This window comes from Typopeltis vanoorti, chromosome 20 (assembly GCF_054136105.1).
Source record: "Typopeltis vanoorti isolate ZY-2024b chromosome 20, IOZ_Tvanoo_1.0, whole genome shotgun sequence".
In the NCBI taxonomy this organism is placed as follows: Eukaryota; Metazoa; Arthropoda; class Arachnida; order Uropygi; family Thelyphonidae; genus Typopeltis; species Typopeltis vanoorti.
The window spans coordinates 1588410-1608970 of record NC_143568.1 but is presented as its reverse complement, the minus strand read 5'-3'; the positions used below and the strand labels follow the sequence as shown (position 1 = coordinate 1608970).

General features: G+C 35.1%; 1 protein-coding gene and 1 long non-coding RNA gene across 3 annotated transcripts in view; one reads left to right on the top strand and one right to left on the bottom strand.

The window, feature by feature from the left end:
• The window catches only part of LOC150095190 (uncharacterized), a 353683-nt gene that overhangs the window by 160912 nt on the left and 172210 nt on the right, over positions 1 to 20561 (bottom strand). The gene's annotated exons all lie outside the window — the stretch shown is intronic.
• Positions 1 to 20561, top strand: part of LOC150095191 (uncharacterized) — a 39798-nt gene that overhangs the window by 4072 nt on the left and 15165 nt on the right. For both annotated transcript variants that reach the window (XR_016550077.1, XR_016550078.1), the window contains exon 2: positions 16635 to 16755. This is a non-coding gene — a long non-coding RNA (uncharacterized LOC150095191). The remainder of the gene's footprint in view (positions 1 to 16634; positions 16756 to 20561) is intronic.

Genomic DNA, 20561 nt, shown 5'->3' with positions numbered 1-20561 from the left:
AACAAGGTTTTTTGCCTGGAGGGTGGTGAATGAGTGGAATTCATTGCCTGACTTAGTTGTGAGCTCTTCGTCTGTAAATGAATTCAAGAAGAGATACGACAGATATTGTTTTGCTAGTTTGGGTCTCCCGCGATGAGTCTACTGACTCCATGAAGATACCCGTAATAATAATAATAATAATTACTAATGAGATGCATTATTAACAGTTACTTAGCTTCCTCAATTAAAAAAATTCCATTAAGAAGTACTTTGAAAATGTCAGCATATCAGTCACCATTAACAGATCATATGTCAGTGCACATCCATAATAAAACTTCTATTATATTCCTTCATTTTACTGAAAGTTTCCATCAAGAACTTTGTAATTTCCACCACCCCTCTCTTTGCCTCTTTATGGTATCTTCTCCTAGCTTTTTCTAGAGTTTCCCTGTTGCTAATCCACATATACTGCATTCTTCAACTCCTATGTTTCCTGAATTTGCTGTCAACATGTACCTTTGGTCAGAGGTAGGTAACTTCTTATAACTTCACCAAAACATATTATTCACACTTTTTGTTGTGAATAATATTGAGAACAGTGCAAGAAAATTGGTTTTTTCTTGCACTATTCTCTTTTCTTTAAAATCCTTCATGCACTGATTGTTTTGCTGCAATGTCAATAACAGTAAGTACTAAGTCATATGCTCCAAATTACATCAATTCTTGGCTACTTTCATATTATCAATATTTCATAATCCAATACAGTATACAGTAAAACCTCCTTATACAAATGCATCTAGTTACGAACAAATTGTTTTACGACATTTTCCATTGAAAAATAATTTACCGATTGGTGGACATTGTTCGTTTTACAAATGCACCGACACTCACATGAGACAACATTAGCTCTGCAGTTGTTGATCGGTTCGCGTCAGTGAGTTTGGTTCTATTCAAGTGCTACGAATCCACTCTTTAGTGTATATCGTACTTTTGATATATTTACTCTCTAATTCAAAATGCATTTTTTTCATTTTTATGTTGTGGTGTTTATTTAAGAATTAGTTAATATGGTTCCAAAATGTGCAGTGATGAAAATAAACAGAAAAAGGGAGAACCAGACCAACTATTGAACTCAAGAAAGAACTTATAGCTAAATGGAAAAATGGAACTCTTATTTCTGAACTTTCTAAAGATTATTAGTATTAAGAGAGACTCCAGGAAGTCAGGGACTCACCCAGGAGTTCAATATACTACACACACCAGTTATCATACTTATTCTAATTCATTCACACTGCTTGCACTGACAACATCCAATGTCAATCCATTACAATCACACACCATCCTATGAGAGAAAAATCTAGCCCTCACCCCTCTTCTTAGCTGCATTCATTCTCAGCTTCCAAGGATGCCATCTTGTCCTTTCCCCACCCTCCATAAATTTAAAAGTTCCATCAATTGACATCCTATATGCCCTTTCAGAAGTTTGTAAGTCTCAATCATATCGCCCTGCTTTCTCCTGTTCGTAATGTCTGCAATCTACAAATTCTCATTTTGTCTTCATAATCAGTATTCCACAATCCTGATATCATTTTTAACAGTCTCTTCAATATATCAGAATCACAATGGAAACCAGGAGACCAGACCTGCACACAATAGTCCAAGCAAAGTCTTATCAATGCCTTATAATGAGGCAAAATGACATCCTTATCTTTACATGTGAATGTTCATTTCAGCATTGCAATTATCTTTAGAGTTGTATTTGCAATCTTTGCTACAAGGCCCCTGAACTTCAACGTCCTATCTACTAACACACCAAGCATAATCCCACCAATATAATATGACATTGGATATCTAATCATGCTGAAGTGACTTTACATTTACTGACATCCATTTTCCCATGCCCACAATTCCAGCCTATTCAAATCATTCTGCAAGTACTTCATATCAGCAGCATTCCTGGTTACCCTACCAATCTCTGCATCATCAGCAAATAGCTGTTGGTCGACTGTCAAATCCCTCCCAATATCATTAATGTATAGATTGAATGACAGTGGACTAAGCACTGATCCTTGGTTACCTTAAATCTTGCAGACTCACATCACCCATATACCACTTTTTGATATCTGTCAGTCAGCCATCCTCTTATCCATGCTAATACTCTATAATACAAACCCATATTCTCCAATTTATGCAAAAGTCTATATGCTGTATTCTGTCAAAAGCTTTAGCAAAATCCAAAACTATCCATTGTATCCATTCCCCTTGTCTAGTTCAATTGTAAAATTGTTATAGAATGTGAACAAGTTGTTAAAACCTGACCTTCCCTTAGTAAATCCATGTTGCTCATTGCAAAGTAGAGATTCACTGTCAATCCACTTCTGATTGCAAGCCCTAACCAATTTTTCCAAAATCTTCACCACCACTCTTAAGATACTAATTGGTCGATAGTTGGATACATCGGTCTTTGCACCACCCTTGTGCAATGGAATTACCATGCATTTCTTCCATTCCTGCAGAGTCTTCGCTGTTCCGAGATTCATATTAAACATCCTGGTCAAAGGAATGGCCAGTTCAGCTGAACACTCTTTTATCACATGTGCTGATATTTCATCAGTCCCTATTGCTGAATTCTTATTCAGTTTGTGAAACAGCTCTAATACCTCGTTTTCATATATAACTGAGTTTCTTCATCCAGTGAGGAGGTTGCAGTGAGCTCAATGTCGTGTACACCACTTTGATAGCTTTTAACAAAATGGGAACTCATTAATTGAACAAACTCTTCTGCATCTGTAATCTCTCGCCATCTGCATTTAGAAGAGTTATTCTTTCATATTCATTATTTCTTTTATTTGTAGAAATGTAGAGCCAGTTTCTTTTCATACTAAGACTTAACTTTCCGTACAAAACTTGTGACTATTTTAACCTGCTGCTTATAATTCAAATAATTCACATCATCCTTATGCACACAGTATTCCTTCCATATCATCCTTTTCTTACGAATCTCTTGCTTAATAAGATTACACATCCATTTGAGTCTCACCCTATTTATTCTTCGAACTCTTGGGACACATTCTGATATCACATCATTTACGTATTGTTTAAATGCTTCCCATGCACTGTCGATATTCTTCCCATCCACAACCATCCCATTCCACTGTACTCAGTATACTCCTCAGTAGGTCATAATTTCCTGCTTTTCAGTTCAGCATGTAACCTTTTCTGAATGGAACATTTGTAAACTTATCACTTCCCAAGTGAGTACTGCATGATCACTGTCACCAACCAAATGCAGAATAACTGTCTTTTACTAAAATGCCCTCTGACACTATAATCAAATCTAACACTCTTTGTCCTTGAGTTCATTCTGTCACATGCTGCTTGAGGAAGTTGTTCCGCAATTATAACATGGCAAAATCAACAATCTGTACTATTATTAAAAATAGAGATGTGATTAAAAAAGATGATGTGGTGAAAGGAGTGAAAACTTTGTATCCTAAAAGATCTCAGGCTGTTGAGGAAATGGAGAAACTTTTGTTAGTCTGGATTAACAATAAACAAATGGCAGGTGACAGTATTTCAGAGGCAATAATTTGTGAAAAAGCAAAGCAACTACATAGTAACCTTAAGCATTCAACTCCATGATCTAGTGCTGACAATTTCATACGTAGTAGGGGATGGGTTGAACGTTTTAAAAAGAGAACTGGGATTCATAATATAGTGAGGCATGGAGAGGCTGCCAGTGCTAACAAAGCAGCTGCTAATCAATTTGTGGATGAATTTAAAACTTATGTAGGGACAGAATGATTTATTTCTTGGCAAAGTGTTTAATTGTGATGAGACAGGACTTTTCTGGAAAAAGATGCCTAAGTGAACTTATATCACACAAGAAGAGAAAGCACAGCCAGGACACAAATCGATGAAAGAATGGTTAACTTTCTTGTGTGGTAATGCTAGTAATGACTATAAAATTAAACCTTTGTTAGTACTTCACTCAGAAAATCCCAGTGTTTAAATCAAACAATGCAATAAAAAGTAAACTAGATGTGATGTGGAGATCTATCATTTAGTCTTGGGTAAACAAGGCAGTTTTTTATAGAGTGGATCCACAAATGTTTGCCTCCGGTGTAAAAAACTACCTTGAAAAGAACACTCTACCTTCGAAAGCACTTGTTGTCCTGGACAATACTCCTGCTCCCCCCCCCCCAAGGCTAGAAGGATGATTTGGGTAAGCACAACTTTATAAAAGTCAAATTTCTACCTCCTAATACCACTCCTCTTATCCAACCCATGGATCAGCAGGTCATTTCCAATTTCAAAAAACTTTATACAAAGACTTTGAAACAAAGTCTTTATACAAAGACTTTGCTTCAAAGGTGCATTGAAGTGACATCTGACACACAATTAACCCTCAGGGAGTTTTGGAAAAAAACACTTTAACATCTTGCATTGTATGAGGAGAAGTTTCTTTGAAAACTATGAACTCACCCTGGAAAAAATTGTGACCTGATTGTGTGACAGGCACGGATTTTGAAGGTTTTCCTGCAGAACCAGCAGAATCTGCAGTTGATGAAATTGTGTGTCTGGGCAGATCCATGGGATTAGAAGTGAACAATGCTGATGTAGAGGAGTTGGTGGAATATCAAAGAGAGCTTACTACCGAGGAGCTGAAAGAACTGCAAAAGTAGCAGTATGAGGAAGTTGTTAAAGAACTTGTTTCAGAGGAGGAAGAGGGACCCAGTAAGGGAATCATTTCCACTGTTGAAACCACTATAGAAAAATGGCACCCTGATGTATCTATGATTAATAACAGTGTTAACACATTTAATGACAATATCATTGCACATTTTAGAAAAATTTTAAGAACAATACAAACCCAGACAACTCTAGATAAGTTTGTAATCAAAGCTAAAGAATCACCATCCATCCACAAAAAGAAAAGAGCAGTAACATCTGAGGGACAGTTACCTGACATATTTATGGAGGGTGACTCACCTTCAAAACAATAATTTCCTCCCTCCCTCCCTCCTCCTCATATCCTTCAGTAAAGGTAAGGTTCATAAAATGAGGTTTTACTGTATATACATTACAAAAATATATTATATAAATAATTAAAGCAACATGTATTTCACTTGAATAAATGTTCGCTAAATATACAAACACATATAAGTTGTTCAAAGGCACTTGCCAAAGGGATGATAGGAAGTCCACCCCCCCCCCCCCCCGAGGTACAAAGGGTTATCCACGGATGCTATGCAGAAGTGAGATATAGACCCTTTTTGCACTAAGTATTGCATGCCTTGGAAGCATTAGGTGGTTGCTACATATAGAAAATGATTTTTAGATGTGGCATGTACAGCAAACCTCTCACAATGAATCTCTTAACTTCATGGAGATGCCATGATAATAATATAAATAATTGTGAGATCCATTTCCACCAATTCCCCAAGAAGGGGAAGTTTTATTAATTTTTTATTTTATTTTATTTTATTCTTTGTTAATTTTTTAATGAATAAAAGATATAAATGTTGCTAATTCTAAAAAAAAAAAAAAAATACCTGAATTTTTCTTTCATATAACAAACTGAGATTACCTGTTGTAGGTAATGTTAAATAAAAAAAGTATATTCGAATGAAATGAGCACTATGAAATTGGAGAGAGTAAGTAAAGAAATGCATAAAAAATGTATTCAATAGCAGTCAAACTTCTAAATTTAAACTTTGCTTCATAAAAAAAAGAACAACTAACTGAATTATGGTTCCAAACAATGCAGGGAATATGCTAAGTGGTTATTATAAGGCAGATGAAAGTGTGCTTATGTGCAGTCTTCAGGTTAAGTGCATTCCCACTGAAGATTTCACTTCCTATTTCAGCAATCTGTGATATTTTTACAGCCCATCTGAGTCATTTTCTCATATTAGTCCTTAGATCAGGTTGCCAATATTTTTCATCCTCCAAATTAATCCTGCATACCAGCATATCAGCCTTGAGAACACATGCAATATATAGACAAAAAATACTAGTGGTGGTAGGCAGTAGATGGCATTGTATGTAAATGATGATGATCCTGGACGAACCTGAAGGTACTGTTATCAACAGAAATGTGATTGAAAGGCTTGTTTCTTTTGTGTATGTGTATTCCTACATGAACTTACACATATCTTTATAATGAACCATGATTTAGTAATGAACAATTTCGTTCAGTGCAGTGATCGACCAGCTATTTAGCATCACTGAGCACCAATCCCATTTTCTTTTTTTTTTTCAGAACATTTCTGTAAATCTAGGATTCATTTTAAATATGTCATGTCTTTTCTTATGATGTCTCAAAGAATTCTGAAATAAGTTCCACTCAATTTTGTTCCGTTTTATGGAAATGCATAAACCCACACTGTACAATGCAGTGTGAGTTTATGCATTGTACAGTATTTGAAACCATTACTCAATTAGGGGGGGGGGGAAGAATCCAAATATTCAGTTTTTGGAATATAAAACAAAGACTTTCTGAGCGGGAGGTAAACTCAGTTCTGAGAATGCTTCCCAAGCAAGGAAGTCCATGTTTAGGAGAGTTGGTTAGAGAGCAAATTTGCTCTCTAGCCAACAGACTAGATTTGAATCCCACCACGAACATGGAAGTTTGTAAATGCCTTTAATAAGGAGCAAATAGTTTTCTTACTTCATGTGGGACCACCACCCTGTTTATTGGAGAAGTGTTTATTTTATTTTACATGTTTGAGCTCTAGGGAAAGGGAACCAAATTATTTAACCTTAGCCTATCTGTGGTACTTATATATGGCAGGTTTACAACCATTTATGAATGGGAATCGCATAAAAAAAAAAAAAAAAAAAAAAAAAAACTCCATTTTGGTCTTTCTTTTCTCAGTAAATTTAACACATTGACTGCCAGACTAGAAAATTTTTTTTTTCCCTTGAGGCCACAGCGTTTTATTACGAAAATAGAATAAAAACTTCAAAAACAGAACGATCCTTTTTAATTTAATGAACAATTTGTAAAAATTTGTATGTAACTTATTTTTTATTGTTTTCTGTGTGTGAGTTGCATATAACTCACGCAGCACTAGAATCAATTTTTACACTGCACGACACATGAGTTTTATGTGACTCACGACATACTTATTGAATTTGTTTCTGAGAATTAAGTCTTTTGTCATTCCACAAGTATTTAGTTGTGTCTGGAGTGTGCCTTGGGTGGTACTTGTGGTCCTGACTTGTTCTCTCATGAACATGGGCTCTGCCAGAAAAAGATGTACTGTGTGCTGTGAAAAAACACAAGCTGAAAGTACATGGATATGCCATGAAAAGATGTAAATAGACAGCATGGAAATGCAGCAAATGTAATGTGCACTTTTGTGCAGAATGCTTTTTCTTAAAACATACATCAATAAAAAAAGTAATATAAAAACTTGAAAATTAGTAATGTAAAAAGTAATGTGAAAACTTGAAAAATAGTTCATAAGGGTAAAGTGTTTTTCTTGACTTGTCAGGCTTAAATAGAAAGGCAAAAATAAATAGAAAAACTACATTCATTGACTTCTATTCATTTGATCCACGTTTTTAGAATTAAATTGTCAATATTAATTGTAACAATAAGAACATCGACAAGCAAGATTTTTCATGAAACAACTGCAGGGTTTTGCCAGTGGGCCCCCCCATTACATAACATGTATGTTACAGCATGGCAGTGTGAGTTGCCTGCGCACCACGTGGCTCCCAAGGTAAAGAGATGTGTGAGTTATATGTTGTTACACCTGATATCTTGAGAATATAGAATTCTCAGCTATCATGGTGTAACATGAAGAATATAAATAAAAAACCCTGCATAAAAGATAATAGTTGAATTAATTAAAAGAAAAGGAAAGATTCTTGCATCCAATAAAATATATATAAAATATAAAAGTTTTGTTAAACTAACTAACAAAAGAAAGAATATATTAATATCGTAATTTGATTTAAATGAGAAAAGTTAAATAAGACAGAAAAGGATTAGTCATAAATAGTATGTGAAAGGCTAGAGATTAAGTTATTAAGTGCTTTCATAGAGAAATTTTGAAGGGGGATTAAGTTAGAGGCTAGCAAAGAAAAACAACAGAAAATCGCTTATGGTCAATTCCTGGATTGAGACATCGTTACGGGCTTGCCGATCAAATGACATTTGGCAGAAAAACGCCACCGTAATTGGTCGGTGAAGTAAAAACAAGTAGGGGGCGGAGAAAAGAAATTAGAAAAAGTGCCGTTAGGAGAACAGGTATAAAAGGGTTGGAACCCCCCCCCCCAACGACGCTTTTTTGGTTTTGGTTTGGATTCTGTTCCAGGAGAGCCCTTCACGATCTCTTTCGTAGGAATTTCACGGTGTTTTCCTGAGTGGCGAATTAGGGGTTATATCTCCATGCACAACACGGAAACGAAAGTGAGCGGAATTTGGTTCTGTATTTCCTATGTGAGAAGCGAAGAATGCCATATAGTCGAGGAAAAGAAAGCATATTCTTTGTGTTCCAACTTCAGTGACAACTACGAAAAATGGAAGGAGGTAAAGAAATCGATGTCCACGTGGCGAGTTGCACAGCCGATATATAGATGATTCAAAGTGTGTTCGGAGTTACGAAAAGTTAAGCCAGCGTAAGTCTAGTTCAATCTCAGAAGGAATGTAGAAGAAGCAGATTATCGGTGAGGTTATATCCAGATAGTTCAATCAGAAGAAGGTAAAGGTCCATATGAAGAACCCAAAAAAGAAAGGTACTGTGAAATATCTCTAATGTTAACTAAAAATGTGTCTGATAAGTATCATTGTTCTAATACGGAACTGTTAAAGTGACCAAGGAAAATTTATACTAGGACTTTAGTATTTGACAGAATATATTAAAAGTAAGCTGGCTAGTGTTAATGTTAGGTGAATAATTAAGTGACCTGAGAATTTTACATGTCTATTATAATGTATTGGAAAGTTAAAATGTCATAGTTTTGTGTTAGTGCAGAAAATGGTTTAGTTAGTCTACTTAAGTTTGAATAGTTGAATTGTGTGAATTAATCTTATTTGTCCATGTCAAGTGAATTTATGTGTTGAATTGTTATGGCGGCATGATCGTAATACTCATTATAGGATCATAGCCTAATTACATGTAATAAGCTGATGTTAGTTTGTAAGTATTTAGTTTAGCATTAAATTGAGTAATCACAAAAAATTGATTTGTACCATGTTAAGTAATTTAATAAACCTTTGTTCAATGATAAAAGAGCTGTCTGAAATTGCTGTCCAATGCACCACTTGAAAAATTACGAATCTAATCACGCAGGAAATTAATGTTAAGAAACGAGATAAAGTGTCACGACTGCAACATAGTTACACTTTCAGACATATTTGAGTTCTTTCTCCTTGTTTTTGAATATAATATCTTAAACTAAATATCCCAAAAGGCACAGTATAAATACAAATATTAGGGGTACTAAGGGGAGAAATAACAAGTATTAGTAAAATTTTTGGTGATATCTCGTGCGTAGATAATAGAAGAACATAGATAAGAGGAAATTACTAGATAGAATAAAAATCGTAAAATGGGACACAACATAAATGGCGCAGCCGGTAGGATATAAAGTATAAGAAAGTTAATAGAATAGAATAAGAAGAATAGGTCACAACAGTGTGCTTCACGAGGCCCGGGCTCAAAACTAGCATGAATTAAATACAATTCACATGGCAGTTAATGTGTTAATTAGGTAAACATGGTATTTTCTGTATTCTTGTGCTAACTTTACCACTTTTTTTTTTTTTTTTTTCACTGATACTTCTCATCATCACTTCCATTAATGGTGTTGTAACAGAATAATTTTTACTGTTTGTCCTGATTCCTTCCCAAAATATGGGCATTTTTTTTCTCTTTTTTTTTTTTTGTTTGTTTTTATCAGGCGATGCCACAACCAGCATTAATAATCATCACATTCCTGATTGTATGCGCAAAGGGTATATAGGATTGTTAACTCCGTCTTTTCTCTATATCCAACTTTACTGTTAAGAGTCAGTCATGGAGAGTAAGTTAACTATATTTATACATATTTTGCTTTTTAGTGGTTGGTTAGAATGTTTCAGATTCATACCCATAATGATGCAAACTTCAAAATTCAGCATATTGTGAATTCCAAAAGAATACAGTTAAAGCTATAAAAAATGTAAATATTTACTGTACACAAATACATCTGTACAACAGATGCAATTTGATATGGCATTTTCTTTCTCTTTCTAAGGTGATCTAACAGAGTCATATTTGCTATTAAATTACAATTAGTAAACAATTTCTAATTTTCTAAACATATAACTTTTAATTTTTATTAAATACAAATGATAGGTATAGGAAAGTTTATTTTCCATGCTGAAAGTTTATTTTCCACTTGGGTAGACTATAATAAATTTATCGATACAAAATTAATAACGGAAAAAACTCACGTACAAAGATTATTTAATAGTATAATTTTCACCTGTGTGTCATAGGCATCTTCAGTACATATTAAGCTCAAATTAAACAATAACTGACAATTCCAAAAAGTGCCGCCTAAGATAACTAGTTATCGTACACCAGTTACTTAGGTGGCACTTTTTGGAATTGTCAATTATTGTTTAATTTGAGCTTAATATGTATTGAAGATGCCTGTGACACACACAGGCGAAAATTATACTATTAAATAATCTTTGTACGCGAGTTTTTTCCATTATTAATTTTGTATCGATATGTATACTCACAGTATAATTTTAAAACTTATAATAAATTTAGTTTAATCCTTTATCCAAGTATGAGCAAACAAAGTTTGTGCCTGAAAATATTTTCAGGACTGGGGTAAGGTGTACATCACCGGGCAACTCGAAGCAAAGGTGGAACAAGCTACCATCACTCCTATCCCAGTATCTCCCATAATGCAAAACACATCTCCTTGCGGATAAGTATAATGTTATGCATTAAGGGGAGGGCCACTATCCAGACTAGTTTCGACCTTTATTGAGGTCTCCTCAGTGGGAGCCGGGCCCAGAGGTGGAGATACCAGGCAGAAGCCATAGCGAGGTCATCTTTACCTATAGGAGTTGCCAAAGGGTGTGCCACCTTTTCATTAAATTACTCTGGATTTAGAGAAAGATGTTGAAAGTTTATTTTCCACTTGGTTAGACTATAATAAATTTAGTTTAATCCTTTATCCAAGCAAACAAAGTTTGTACCCGAAAATATTTTCAGGACTAGGGAAAGGTAGTACATCACCGGGCAACTCGTAGCAAAGGTGGAGCAAGATACCATCACTCCTATCCCAGTATCTCCACCTTTGCTACAAGTTGCCTGGTGATGTACTACCTTACCCCCAGTCCTGAAAATATTTTCAGGTGCAAACTTTGTTTACTCACACTGGATAAAGGATTAAACTAAATTTATTATAGGTATAGGACCATTTTACAGAATACACAATATAAGATCAGGGAAAAAAAAAAATTATCTCTCTCACTTTCAGAGTGAAATTAATTTCTGAAGGATTATTTATTATTATATATGTATATCCATGGAGCCAGAAGACTTATCGAGAGATCCACACTAACCATTATTCATACAGTATATATCTTTAAACTATCATCTGCCTCTTTTTAAACTTGTTGATTGTCAGAACATCTGCGACTACCTCTGGCAATCCATCCCGCTCATTCCCTACTCTCTAAGCAAAAAATCTAGTCTACACATTCTTGCTAACTGCACAACTTTACACAACTGTCTCTCTCTCTCTCTCTGTTTGTAATGTATTGAAAATTTTCTTTTGTGTCAATCTTACAGAAACCATTTAGTAAGGTGTAAGATCCTATTACGTCCCCTCTTTTCTGTCAAATAAATTTTGAAATCCACACAGCTTTGATCTATCCTTATGGAGAGTAGAGTTATTGCTAGACTTGGTTACTCATCTCTGGATCCTCTCCACCACCTCCTGATCCTCAAGAAAACCAGGTGATCAAATCTATGCACAACAGTCAAGATGCAGCTGAATCACAGCCTTATAAAGAGGGATAATAATCACCCAATCTTTACTTGCTCATGTGTTTTTCAACATCCAAGTAATCCTTTGAGCTATTCCCAACTTTTGCAATATGGCTTTTGAACTTCAACTCTGTCCACCATCACCATCAAATTCCTGGCCTAATCAATTTCCTGCAATCTAGTACCATCATTGTCATTACAGTATGTAATATTTTCATCCCAAAATGGATAACCCTATATTATGCAAAATTAAAAACCATTACCCTTTGTCCACTGCCAATTTATTGAAATCATCCTGCTGTATATCTACATTACTTTTATCAACTATCTCCCAGTTTTACATTATCAACAAACATCCGAATATCCTCTCCCCTTAAATACACTGGTGTCCAAAAGCTAAGGACGAACTACATTTTTACCTGTATATGAAAAAATTTCATTATTACAGCCAAATGTGGACATAAATTTATTGCCAACATAGTAAAAAATTATATTACACAAAAAATATATTAGAAATTTCATCCAAATTAAATTGCAATACGTTTTTGGCAAAAGTTACATTCTTGGATGTAGTCAAGATATTGATATACAGTACTTACAGAAAACTATGCAGAGATGCATTTCAATATGGAATATGGCCACCCTGAACTGCAGTGCAGCTCTCACAACATCATACTATGCTTTGCACTAAGTAAGATTACAAAACATCCAAGTTTGCAACTTTATTCCTTCATGAAAAGAGCTTCCTTCAAACACAATTTGCTTAGTGCAGCCTTTTGCCTCTTATCCTGTTGAGTGCTATCACGACTCCTCTGCACGTGATTCAAAAATCTGAATGTGTAACTGCTTTCTACTCGAAATCTTGAATTGTACAAATTGCCCCAAGCTGATTCATCTGAATTTGTAATTGTAATCCTCAGAAATAGTGTTCATCCTTAGGTTTTGGACACCAATGTAATTTCCTTTATGATGATTAATATACAAATTAAAAAGTAGTGGCCCTGGTACAGAGACTTGAGGCACTCCACTAGTTAGTCTCATTCTCCTAGATTCCACCATCACTACTTTCTGGTGTCTGTCATATCCACTCTCATTTGCTCCAACTTATGCAAGTTTTCAATGCAGCATATTCTGTCACATGCCTTTGAAAAGTCCGGCATTATCATGGTTTAGCCATTTCCTTTATCCAGTTGTGCTGTCACTTTATTATAAAACGTGAATAAATTGCTAAGACAAGGCCACCTTTTTACAAAGCCATGCTGCCCACCATAAGGTATCATACATATTACTATCAACCCATTCCTGAATTTTACCTTTAACCAACTTATCAAATATTTAACCACCACTTCTGAGACACTAATTTGCTACTTCTATCTTGGAGTCACATTTATGTAATGGAACTATCTTCTACTTATAGTTGAAACACACATTAAACAACTCATTAGATAACAAAGGATGACATCAAATACTACATTAAAAAAAAAAAGTGAACATAGAATGCAGTTAAAAGTTCTATAGTTTCACTTGACCATATGGGAACTTCTTTTACATAATTTCTCATCCATGTTCTCTTTACCTTTATTTTTTTCTATTTTCTACCTTTTCAATTTTTCAGTCAGCAAACTGAATTATAAATTCAGCAAACTAAATAAAGACCATTGAAATTATTATACATGATATCTCTGGTAAGTACAATTTAATTAACAAAATTTCATTTCCCAAAATACATCATTCTCTAATTGTGCAAATGGTAAGTGCCCAATAGTGTAGTTATGAAAAAAAAAATAAAGAATTAAAATTCTAACAGGCAAAGGCTATTGTAAAAAGATTCATAAATGTAAATTTCTAAAAAATAAAGCTTTTTGAAAAGGGGACCCAAATCAGTATTTTTAATTGAATAAATAGAGAAACAGAAAAACCTATTACATAAGGAATTAATATAATACAAGTACAGTTGTGTGTGTGTGTGTGTGTGTGTGTGTGTGTGTGTGTAAAATGATTTACTGAAAAGATCTTGATGATTCTTCATTTTTGTGTGACAAACATAGAGAAGAAGAATTTATTCTTCCACCAGATTTATTCTTTAAGGACTGTGGTGTTGGGCTTGCTATTTTTCCAGTATGTAATTTTTTATTTATTTATTTATTTTTTTTATTCTTATTTTCTTAACTTAATGTAATAAGTTTTTATTTCCATTATCCTGCATTCATTTTTTTTTAAAAAAGAAATATTTGATCAGCATATGAATATAAAGCAATCATTTATGTAAAGTGACCTGGATTATACCAAGATGAAGTAGAACTGGAAAGTCCATAATACCAATATTATTTTTACAGCTATTTTGCCTGCTTTCATTTAGGAGTGCCCCTTTTTTAATGTCATCATTGGCTCTATAATACATCTGTAATGCCCTCAAGAATTCTTAGGGCATTACAGATGTATTATAGAGACAAATATATGCAGAATAATAGAGGAAGAAAATTCGCACATACCTTTTTTGGATGTTGTTGGATGTCTTCTTTCTGCGATGTGCATACTTCTGCTGTTAGGCTGTTAAAATGAAGGGGGGGGGGGTTGGGAAAAGTGGGGGGGGGGGAGATCTGAGGCAATGTGGGAGAATTAATTTGAAAAAACTGAGTTTTTTTTATATAATATTATTAAGTGTGGGCAGAGCGCATCTTGGAGGGGGGGGAAAGAGATGAAAAAAGGGGTCTGAAAACAGAAATTTTTTTTTGAGAAAGGGGAAGGATTAATGGGAATAGGGGTGAGAAGAGGTGGTTAATGGGGGTGCAAGCCATTTTGGCCATCCATCATCATCATCGGAACTCATGGGGGAAGTGGATGCCATGTCATGTCGGCTTGGTATTTCTGCCTTTGAAGTGCTTGTGTTATTGCCTATTGGTTGGAGTCATGAGCTAATTTTTATATTATGGAGCTTCCAACACTCTGAGATTATGTAGGGTCAGTGTTTGTTGATTGAGTTTGTCACATTTTATGGCTTTCAGTCAGTATTGACTGATACTGACTATAAGCTGGTATTCACCACAAACCAAAAATTGGTAACATTTCTAAAACCCACTAAATCTCACACACACACAAAGATATATTAGAACACCACAACATAGCCTACAAATTTCCTTGCCAAAAAGACTGCGATGTCACCTACACAGGTTCTACTATCAGGTCTTTATGGGCAAGACTACAAGAACACTTCCATGACTATAACATCCCTATTCCAGAACACTTAAACACTAGAAAATGCAACAACAAAAATAAAAATAGAATACAAAGAAACAGAGAAAACAAAAATAGCAGTTCACACCCTTGAACAGAAACATACCCTGCAAATTGACAAGGCCATAATAACAGACAGACAAGACAATGAAACAATGCTTAGAATATCAGAAACGATACCTAAAAAATGTGACGAAAATTCAATCAACGAACACTGACCCTTCATAATCTCTGAATGTTGGAAGCTTATAACATAAAAATTAGGTCACAATTCCAAACCAATAAGCGATAACACAAGCACTTCAAAGGCAGAAACACCAGGCCAACATGACATAGCATCCACTTGCCCAATTTCCGATGACGACGGACGGTCGAAACGGCTTGCACCCCGTTAACCGCCTTCCCCGACCCCTTCTCCCATAAACCCTTCCCCTTCCTCAAAAAAATAATTTTTATTTTCAAACCCCTTTTTCATCTCTTCCCCACCTCCAAGAAAGCGCTCTACCCACCCTTAATAATAATATTATATATATATATATATATATATATATATATATATATATATATATATATATATATTATATAAAAAACCCCAAGTTTTTTCAAATTAATTCTCCCACATTGCCTCAACCCCCCCCCCCCAACACACTTTTCCCCAAAAAAAACCCATTCCTTTTAACAGCCTAACAGCAGAAGTATGCACATCGCAGAAAGAAGACAACCAACAACAACATCCAAAAAAGGTATGTGTGAATTTTCTGCATATATTTGTCTCTATAATACATCTGTAATGTCCTAAGAATTCTTGAGTAAAAAGTCAATGACATTAAAAAGGGGCACTCCTAAATGAAAGCAGGCAAAATAGCTCTGTAAAAATAATAGTTTTTAAGAGGAGTAATATGAGAATTTTCCCAGAAATAATACCAATATTATTTAATTGCCCACTTAGGGATAACCAAAATATTATACTGTGGAACATGGCAATAAAAACAGAATGAGAAAATGTAACTTATGGGGGGAAAATAAGGGAAATGAAAAAAAAAGGATGCAAAGGAATATGGAATAGAGATACAAAAGGAATTTTGAATTTGTTGGCAAAAAGAAAGAGAAAGTAGGAAGACTGGCCAAGGGAGCTATCTACCAAAGTTCAGCAACATGTAGTAAATAGGAGAGAAGAAGAAGCGTGGATTGTTTACAGATAGTTTGAGAGAAATACATACAGTGATAATGAATGTATTTATTATCACTGTATAATAAATTAGACAGTGATAATTAGACAGTCAACCCAACTCAAGCCATCCAGTAACTTAGGAATGGCTTGAGTTGGGTTGAACTACAGCTAAGGTGTCTAATACTATGAAGTCAATGTATTATGTCTGTTAATTGCATATTTCTTTTGCAAATTTGTAGGTCTTGTAGGATGAAAACTCTGCTAACTCCATATGGAAGTGTATATCTTGTATTCAGCTGAAAAGTCCTCATAAAAGTTCTCCCTAGACAGCTTTCAAACACAGATCCTTTCAAATGAAAAGCAAGTATTGCAATGTTTTCATGAGCACAGCAGTGTAATCCATGAGACAGCAAATGAGCATTGTAGTAGTATTAATGCACCTTCCTTAATGAGCTGACTCATTAAGAAAGGTGCATAGAATATGCATAAAAATTATCACAGTTTTCTTTATTTTTTCAAGGAATAATTAAATAATTACATAAAAATAACTATCAAGAATCAAAAATTTCTTAGAAAAGTAATTTTATGAAAGTAATATATGCTAAAAATTATTATTAGTAGTAGTAGTAGTAATATTATTATTAAGAGAGACTTGTAGGGAGTCAGGGACTCATCGAGGGAGGCCACATACTACACGCACCAGCTGTCATACTTATTCTTGAATATTCTTGAATTCACTGACACAGTCTGCACTCTCAACATTCAATGACAACCCATTCCAATCATACACAACTCTGTGAAAGAAAAATCTAGCCCTCATCCCATTCTTAGTGGCATTCATTCTCAGCTTCCAAGGATGCCCTCTTGTCCTTTTACCACCCTCCATAAAATGAAAAATTCCATCAACTGAAATCCTGTATGACCCTTTCAGAAGTTTGTATGTCTCAATCATATCACCCCTCATTATCAGATTTGCTAGTGTCTGCAGTCTAAAAATTCTCAATCTGTCTTCATAATTAGTATTCCACAATTTTGATATCATTTTTAACACTCTCCTTTGCAATCTTTCCACTATATCAGAATCACAACAGAATCTAGGAGACCAGACATGTGCACAATAATTTAAGTGAGATCTTATCGAGGCTTTATAAAGAGGCAAATTGACATCCTTATCTTTACATGTGAGAGTTCTTTCAGTCTTGTAATTATTTTTAGAATTGTATTTGCAATCCTTGTTACATGGACCCTGAAATTCAACGTGCTATCTACTAACACTCCAAGATCCCTAGCCTCCTCAGTTTCTTCTAGCATAATCCCATCAATATAATATGACATTCTATTCATAATCATGCCAAATTGCATTACTTTGCATTTACTGACATCCATTTTCCCAATCCCACAATTCCAGCCTATTCAAATCATTCTGCAAGTACTGCATATATCTGCAGTATTCCTGATTACCCTAACCTATCTTTGCATCATTAGCAAATACCTGTCATATTCTTCTCAATATCATTAATGTACAGATTGAATAACAGTGGACCAAGCACTGAACATTGTGGTACACCACTGGCTTTTTTTTTTTTTTTTTTGATTAATCTATGTACTGGTTATGGGCAGTACTACCCTTACATCACGTCCAAACTTGATATATGCCTAAGCCTTTACAAGTCTTTTACCCTATGCCTATTCTAGTTATCATTGTAGTCACTCTCTGGTGGCCATGCTACCAGTGTGCCCTGTAGGGCCCTTAAGGAAAGAACTTTTATATCCTTCTGCATAAGCCCAAGTTGTTTTAAGTCCTTATAACTATCTGCGCTCCATATGCCATGTAAAGAGATGGTGGCACTGGTAAATCTCAGAGTTGTCCCATGCTCCTCCCATATCTTACTAACTAAACTAGATCTTGGTTATTCTTATAATAGTTTACCTTATTATTATGGCTATAGGCTAGTGGGCAACCTGTTCCCACCACCTGGGCATCAACTACCCAAAAGTCACCATCTCTTTTAGTCATGTCTGGCTTACAAACCCAAAGAGGTTCCCATAATGTAGTTCCACCGCAGTCTCCCAACCTTTGTTCTTAAAGCGGTTGTTCAGAATGGAGACCACTGCATGCAGACCCCACGGGTGCGGAAGCAACACTGGGCTATATGAGACAATGTCTCACTGTAGTGGCAGCCAGCCCAGTTTGAGTCGTCACTACCCCATCGCACTGTGCTGGCTCGAGTGGGCAGGACACTGATCCTCGTCCTGATAAGGTCAATATACTCGAACCCAGGGAGGAGTTTGGTGCCATCCCTTACCCAATCATGCTGGAGAGGCACCAGATATGACTCTTTTAAAGGAGCATCACTTTTTGATATCTTTCAGTCAGCCATCCTCTTATCCATGCTAATATTTTATAACACAAACTCATATTCTCCAATTTATGCAACAGTCTACCATGCTCTATTCTGTCAAAAGCCTTAGCAAAATCCAAAACTATCATGGTGTATCCATTCCTCTTGTATAGTTCATGTTACTCATTGCAAAGTAGAGATTCACTGTCAACCCATTTCTGAATGCAAGCCCAAATTTTTCCAAAATTTTCACCACCACTCCTTAGATACTAATTGGTTGATAGTTGGATACATCAGTCTTTGCACCACTCTTTTGCAATGGAATTATCATACATTATTTCCTTTCCTGCAGAATCTTCCCTATTCTTAGACTCAAAATAATCAGCCTGGTCAAAGGAGTAGCCAATTCAGCTGAACACTCTTTTAGCACACGTGTGATATCCCATTAGTCCCTATTGCTGAATTCTTATTCAGCTTGTGCAACAGAACTAATACTTCATCCTCACACATCTGAGTATCTTCATCTAGTGAACAGGTAGCAGTGAGCGCAATGTTGTGTACACCAGGTTGATAGCTTTTAACAAAATGGGCACTCATTAGTTGAACAACCTCTTCTTCATTTGTCTGTCATCCTCACGCCATCTGCATTTATAACACTTATTCGTTCCTATTCATTCTTTCTTTTACTTGCAGCATATCAATAGAATTATTGTGGGTTATCTTTAGCACATGGAGCCAGTTTCTTTTCATACTCAGACTTTGCTTTCTGTATTTGTACAATAGTTGTGACTGTTCTAGCCTGCTGCTTATAATTTTCATAACATACATCATCCTTATGCACATGGTATTCCTTCAACATCATCCTTTTCTTACGAATCTCTTGCTTAATAAAATTACACATCCATCCTCTTATCCATGCTAATATTTTATAACACAAACCCATATTCTCCAATTTGGTATGGTGACTTTATAATAAAACATGCTATTGATGAGCAAGTTATAACTTCAAGTTTTCCTGGAATGAAAATTAAGAATATAAAGGAAGCAATTCTAAAACAGAAAAGAAAAGTAAATGAGATCGTAATTGTAGTAGGTACTAATGACTTACTAGCAATAAGTTAGTATGAAAAAGACGAAAGAATTGTTGGAAGAGGTGAGAGTGAAGAGTGAGAAAGTGAAAATCGTCAGTATCTTACCTCAATATGATAAAAACGAATTAAGAAGAAGGGCTATGATGGCAAGTGATTCGATGCATAGACTGTGTAGAAGTAATGGATGCAAGTTTTTGGATGTGTGGAGTGAGTTTGAGGGAAGATTGGATTTGCATGACTCCTACTCCATTTACTTTTTGAACTCTTGAGCCATATTCTGATATCGCATCATTTAAGTATTGTTTAAATGCTTCCCATGAACTGTTGATATTCTTCCCATCCAGCAACCATTCCATTGAACTCAGTACACTCCTCAGTTGGTCATAATTTCCTGTTTTTCAGATCAGCAAGTAACCTTTTCTGAATAGAACATTTATAAATAAGTTACTTCCCAAGTGAGTACCGCATGATCACTGTCACCAACCGGAGGAAGAATAGTTATGTCTTTAACTGAAATGCCCCCCTGACACTATAATCAAATTTAACACTCTTTGACCTCGATTTCCTTCTGTTACATGCTGCTTGAGGAAGTTGTTCTGCAACACCTCAATAAATTCATTTTCATTCTTCTCATGAGATTCTACTGCTACCCAAATCAATATTTGGATAATTTAAGTCTCCCATTATGATTACTCTTTTCATAGTCATTGTCTCTATTTATTTGGTGATGCAT